This window comes from Protomyctophum bolini (assembly GCF_963924005.1).
Source record: "Protomyctophum bolini genome assembly, chromosome: 22".
NCBI lineage: Eukaryota > Metazoa > Chordata > Actinopteri > Myctophiformes > Myctophidae > Protomyctophum > Protomyctophum bolini.
The window spans coordinates 22,423,194-22,429,663 of record NC_137883.1 but is presented as its reverse complement, the minus strand read 5'-3'; positions in this window follow the sequence as shown (position 1 = coordinate 22,429,663).

The following is a 6,470-nucleotide window of genomic DNA, read 5'->3' as shown; positions in this document are numbered from 1 at the left end:
GACCACTAGTCCCTTCCTAACATTTTAGTCTAGTTTTTATTTGTGTTGACGAAATTGTCAACATATTTAGTTTTAGTCGTGGTAGCTTAGTTTTAATTTAGTTTCCGTTTAGTTTTCGTCAGTGAAAAGGGGTAGTCGACAGACATTTTTTGTCATAGTATTAGTCGACGAAATCAACTTCTCCTCTTTGTACACTCGGAATCAGATCGGTAGCAATAAAACGTGATCGGGACATCCCTAGTGAAAACCTCACATGTCCAAAACTCACACTCGTGTGAAGTGAGCAGCGCTCTTATCATCATACTGTACATCATATTCCGAGCACATTCCGTGCTCATACAGACACACAAAGCTGTGCATAGCGCAGCGTTCAAAAATCGGTAACTTTTTTAGGATTCAAATTAAAAAATCACACCTGTAGGCCTATATGACGTGAAAATCTCCATTCATTGTCAATGGGAATGTAATGTTTGTGTAGGACATGGTTTGTGAACATACACTAAAAACTGGATATAAGGAGGGGCTATATACGTAGCGCCCCTCAAAAATGGCAAAAGTGTGTGACGCTGTAGTAGTGAGATCAAGTATGGCGTTAATGTACAAAACAATTGTACAAAAAAAACATTGTATACGGAGATAGATTTCTGCCTGACAGCAATGGTATGCTATCAGTTGTCTATATCGATGCCCTCTGCCCCCTCCCCTTCCTGGCATGGAGCGGTCGGGTTGGCCCCGTGACTGTGGCGAGGGTGATGATGATGATGACGATGGTGACGGGGTGGCGTTAGTGATGAAGGCAGCAGCTTTGCTCGAGCCGATCCGAGCTATATATCACTTGCTCTCCTTTCTTCCTCCGCATTGTTCAGACTAAATGGAAACAAGGTAATTAGCTCGTTACAATTAAAGTGAGACGAGCGGATGAATTGTAATCACCCGCGCGATGGAGTCCCCCTCTCTCTCTACCCTGCAGGCCTCCTCACCGAGGCCAGCTGAGCAGGAGTCTCATTTGCATAATTAAAATATACAAATGATAATGGATTTTGTACTCAATGTCCAGAGGCTGCTATACTACTGTCTGTTTCCTCCCCTCTCCTCTCCTCTCCTCTCCTCTCCTCTCCTCTCCTCTCCACAAACACACAAACTAGAAAAGTGTAAAGTTGGAAGGCCAGTCAAAGCCACTTGGAATGGGATCTGACAAATCGGACTCATATCATATACATCTTGATCACTAACCCCAGAGAGAATGTGTACCCATTTGTGTGCAAAAAGGTTAGCTGCTCATAGACATAAGGAAAGACAGACAGACAGACGGACAGGGGTGAAAAGAGTTGAAGAGTTGAAAGCAGTACGGACAGAGAAGGGACAATCTGACAAAATTCTACAGAAACGACGAGACACATGAAACACAGAGAGAGAGAGAAAGAGACACAGAGAGAGAGAGAGAGAGAGAGAGAGAGAGAGAGAGAGAGAGAGAGAGAGAGAGAGAGAGAGAGAGAGAGAGAGAGAGACAGACAGAGAGAGACAGAGAGAGAGAGAGAGAGAGAGAGAGAGAACAATGAGAGAGAGATGAGAAAGAGCGAATGCTATGGAGGATTGGAGGACGGGAGAATGAAGGTGGACCAATTACTTTTGTAAAATAGCTCACACTGGGCCGGCCGCATGGCGTCGCTTCTCCCTCCAGGGAGGTCTTTTGCCTGATTACATGAAATTGGGAGAGAATTAAACATCTCAGGGTTGGTCTAAAGACAAACTGAAATGAAATTAGAAACCTGGCCTCGCTTTTTAGCTTGGAGCATCACAGAGCAGAAGAGACATGCAGGGAGAGAGCGAGAGAGAGAGAGAGAGAGAGAGAGAGAGAGAGACACACACAGAGGGAGGATATTTTTGCAATTAGGTGAAGGGATAATGTTGGTGGAATTAGGCCTTGGAGCAGAGTTCTAAACCTGTCTAAATCCGTCATGTTTCTGTTTGTCTCTCCTCTTGTCTCTCTTATTGTCTGTCTCTCTTCACTGTCTGACACGAACAAAACATTTCGCACACCTTTACTCAGGTGGTGGAAAAAGTACTGACTTAAGTAAAAGTATTAATAGTGCAATGTAGAACTACTCCGTTACAAGTAAAAAGTCCTAGTAACTAAAGTTGTCAAATAAGTGCAGTGGAGTAGAAGTAAAACAGACAATCTGGCATACTCGAGTAGAACTTTAACTCTTGAGAGCGTAAAATGAAACCAAATGCACCCGGGTATCGGTCCATTTGGTTTAATTGTACGCTCTCAAGAGTCAAATTATTGTTAAACATCTGCATTACTTAATTTACAAGAACAACAACTACACAATTGGAAAATGTTGAAGAATTGTTGTTTTGATCGATGTTTGCCTGCCTTAACCAACATCAATACAGCATGGAATTGTGGACAAAATATTTTCCAATGATAACCAAATATGCTTTAGTTTTGTGTCTGAGAGGCGAAATATCATCAAATGGTGGTCCGTGGCTCAAATGCTGAATAAATAATGGATCTTGATATGAAAAAGGTTGAAAACCACTGCCGTAAGTGTCCGGTCTACATAATTATTTTGTCAACTGCGATAACTCTACGTGATCATTTTGGAACATGAAACATCTGTGATTTCTCATGAGTGGTAATAATAGCAGACACGCACGCACACATATGTTTTCATATAACACCATAAGCAAATCTTATGACTTAGTTTACGCACTCGAGTTTACACACTTGTAAACACACACTGGGGTGTGTGTGCGCGTGTGTGTGTGTGTGTGTGCGTGCGTGCGTGCGTGCGTGCGTGCGTGCGTGCGTGCCTGTGCTGTGTAAATGTTGGATCTGTAGCAATAACAACAGTGGCAATGCTGTAAGTAAATAATGAGCAGTAATCAAAGCTAATGGAACCCAGAGGGACCCGCTGGGCTGCAGTGTGAGGCAATAATCTCATTTAGAGAGAGGAGCAGATTTAGTGGATAATTGGGGGGTCTAACCCATTTAGGACTGAGGCCAGATTCTACTAAATGTCTTCTAAATCATGAAAAACGTATGATTCTAATGTCAGTGATTCTCAAACTAGTTCATGTCAAGGACGCCCAGAATTATATGAAATTGGCCCCCGGACCCCAATCTCAAAATATATTGTTTCAGAAGCAAAGATTTGAGTGTTCACTGGGAAAGAATATATATTAAAACATTTTCAAGATAAAAAAATAGGCACTCGGTGCAGCGCTACGAGCTTGTAGATCTGCTATTTTTCAACAGCTAAAGTTTAAAATAGTGGTTCAAAGTGGTTCAAAGCTATAAGGCGACATGCACAGATGCGTTCCCATCCAGAATGGGCTAAGCACTCCCCGATTCCCCTGCTAACAAACTAACTAACGAACTGCACCTCTGCCGCTCGTTTCATCTGCAATCACACCAACACAGATGCGAGGCATAAACAAAGGCAGAGAAAGGTGTAATTTTCTCACATTACGTTCCAGAAGCCCCGTCCACCCCCCGTCCACCCCCCGTCCACCCCCCGTCCACCCCTTCCTCCTCTCACTTCTTTCATTCGCTCTGGTCTTAACTATATACGGTATAAAGTATCGGAAATGGCGCCTCCAACGCAATCTATAACGACAGCAACATGTTGTCCGACTCAATCATTTCATTTCAAAACAACAACTGCCCCTATATCCCGGTGATTTGTGGATTTCAGCCCATAATGTCTCTGCTATTGTGAATAATTTCTGATTCATATTTAGATGAGCGCCGCCTATTTAATGAAAATAAAAATGAGTATAGCCTAAAGTTAATTGTGTTATAATATTGGAGACACAGCTGAGAAGCAGCAGGGAGCTGAGCTCAGTGCTTCACGGCCCAGATTAACCCCAGAATATGTTATTTGTTAGCTTCTATTGGGATAATATAACATTGTTGGGCTACTATAGCCCAACAATGTTATATGAGCGCAATATTGTTCCATTGTTAAAACCACATACTTCTGTCTTCTGTTGACCGTCTGTGCGTGCATGTGTGTGTGCGAGTGTGTGCTTGCTTGCAAGTGTGAATGTAGTATTGTTTTTCCCACTGTGGCTTGGCTAGCCGGAGTCTTTAACCCTCAATTTAATAAGAGAGTCAAATCATTTACACGGCTTGATAACTGGACGTCTGCCAAAATAGTCTCCTCTCCTCTCCTCTCCTCTCCTCTCCTCTCCTCTCCTCTCCTCTCCTCTCCGTTATCTTATAGGACATATTCAAGCTAATTCAAGCACTCAAGTATAGATGTTCACGCACGCACGCACGCACACACGCACGCACGCACACAGACTGGAATCAATGGACCTTATAGTACATATCTTCTTGCTAACTGGAGTGACTTGTCGGCCTGTCAACCGCCCTGATTGGCTCATTTAAATACCGCTCAGGTGTAATTGGTTGGCAAATTAAACTGTCATTATTGGACAGATGAGGAGAAGGAACGGGAGGGACAGGGTAAAATGGACGCCTGCGCTCCCACGGGAGCAGTCTGTGAAATAAGGTAAAAGCAAAATGACACACTACAAGCGACACGCACTGTCGCAGTTTCACTGACATGACGCAAGACAGATGCACACACACGCACGCACACGCGCACACACACACACACACACACACACACACACACACACACACACACACACACACACAAATGTACACACACACACACACACACACACAGACCTGTGCTCATACTGACATGGATAGTGTATTTAGTACCGCTGAAGCATTCTTTTGCATTTTAGCCTTCAGTTAGTTGCGACCGTCCGTCAGTTTGTTAGTCACAACACACCTCGGCGTGTCCATATATGGCCACGCCTCGTGACATCACCGTGACACGTCACGCCATATATGGTCCACATATGAAGATCACGACACTGACCTCATCTAAACCTGGATAACCATACATGGAGAAGACTGGATCATCACGTAGATCTGCATATATGGAGCCGGCCAGCAACTCTACATCTGACCTCAAACATCAAACACTTAGATCTCCATATATGGAGCTGACCTGTTCCCACATTCCATATGTCCACCCGTCCTTCCTGTTCTGACATTCTATATGTTGATCTGACCTCATCAAACCCTGTACACTCAAGAGACGCTCCATAAATGGCCACTACAGAATTCATTCGTCGATCTGACCCCTCATGCCAAAGCGACAGCGCTCGCCCAGCAGTCTGCCGTGTGCATACGACCTCGCCCTCTCGCCCTTTAGGGCGAGGTTGCTTCTCCCCCCCCCCCCCCCCACTCCAGAACTACAGGAGGACTGCATGGGTTTTGAACATGGACTCTCTGTGCTGAGAGTCTGACCTTTAGACAGCTACGCTGTCACTCTCAGCAGATGTTTCACAATACATTTGTGATTACGATGCCTTAATTCTCTTCACTGATTGCGAGGCCTAAAAGGCAAGCAGAAATACAAATTGTAACGTTCAATGTTAATGTTCAATGCAAAAAAGAAATACAATTCAATCATTAATCGCAATTATTTGTGAGACTTAATTGTGTAATCGTGTTAAACCTGTGATGTCATACCATACTTTTTATTTGTGTTTTTTCAATTAATTTGGTCATTAAGGTCCACAGAATGAGAGGCCTGCTCTGCCGGAAACATCGCGAAAAATAGTTATGGCCATTTTTGTATACCATATAGACAACCTTTTTTCATTATGCTTTAAAAGTAGCATGTGACATGTCAAACTAGGGGGTTTTCATGATTTTGAATCCATTCCAAGCATTAGTTTTGCATGAAAAACACTCCAATCCGGCCATAGCACAAATGTGCTGACCTCATCACATTTGTGCTAACCTCATCACATTTGTGATGACAGCTATGGACGTTTTTTAGCCCAAGGAGTGTTTTTTGTGCAAAACTAATGCTTGGAATGGATTCAGAATCATGAAAACGCCCTAGTTTGACATGTCACATGCTACTTAATGCATAATGAAATTTGGAAAATGTTGCCATGTATATGTTGTCTATGGTGTGGTATACAAAAATGGCCATAACTTTTTTTCGCGATGTTTCCGGCAGAGCAGGCCTCTAATTCTGTGGACCGGAAGTGGATAGAAAAAACACAAATAAAAAGTACAAGTCCTCTCATATTTTGGGTGACCCGGCTATATACAGTATAGCCTATACCCTCAGTCATGTCATCCTGGTGCCGGCCCGGGCCTAGAATAGCAGATATCGGAGACAGCAGGTTATGACAAAACAACAACAGTCCATCCATCCATTGGTTCATTGATGATCTCTGACTGTATCTATACGTGCTCTCCATTTAACATGCACTGCATGTGCTTGTTGTGACATGTCTCTGCAATAAAACTGATGGATGGACAGTGACCATCACTTCTCTAGGTGAACCCTGACCTATACCGTGTGTGTGCATGTGTGCGTGTGTACGCGTGAGTGCGTGCATGTGTGTGCGTGTGTGTG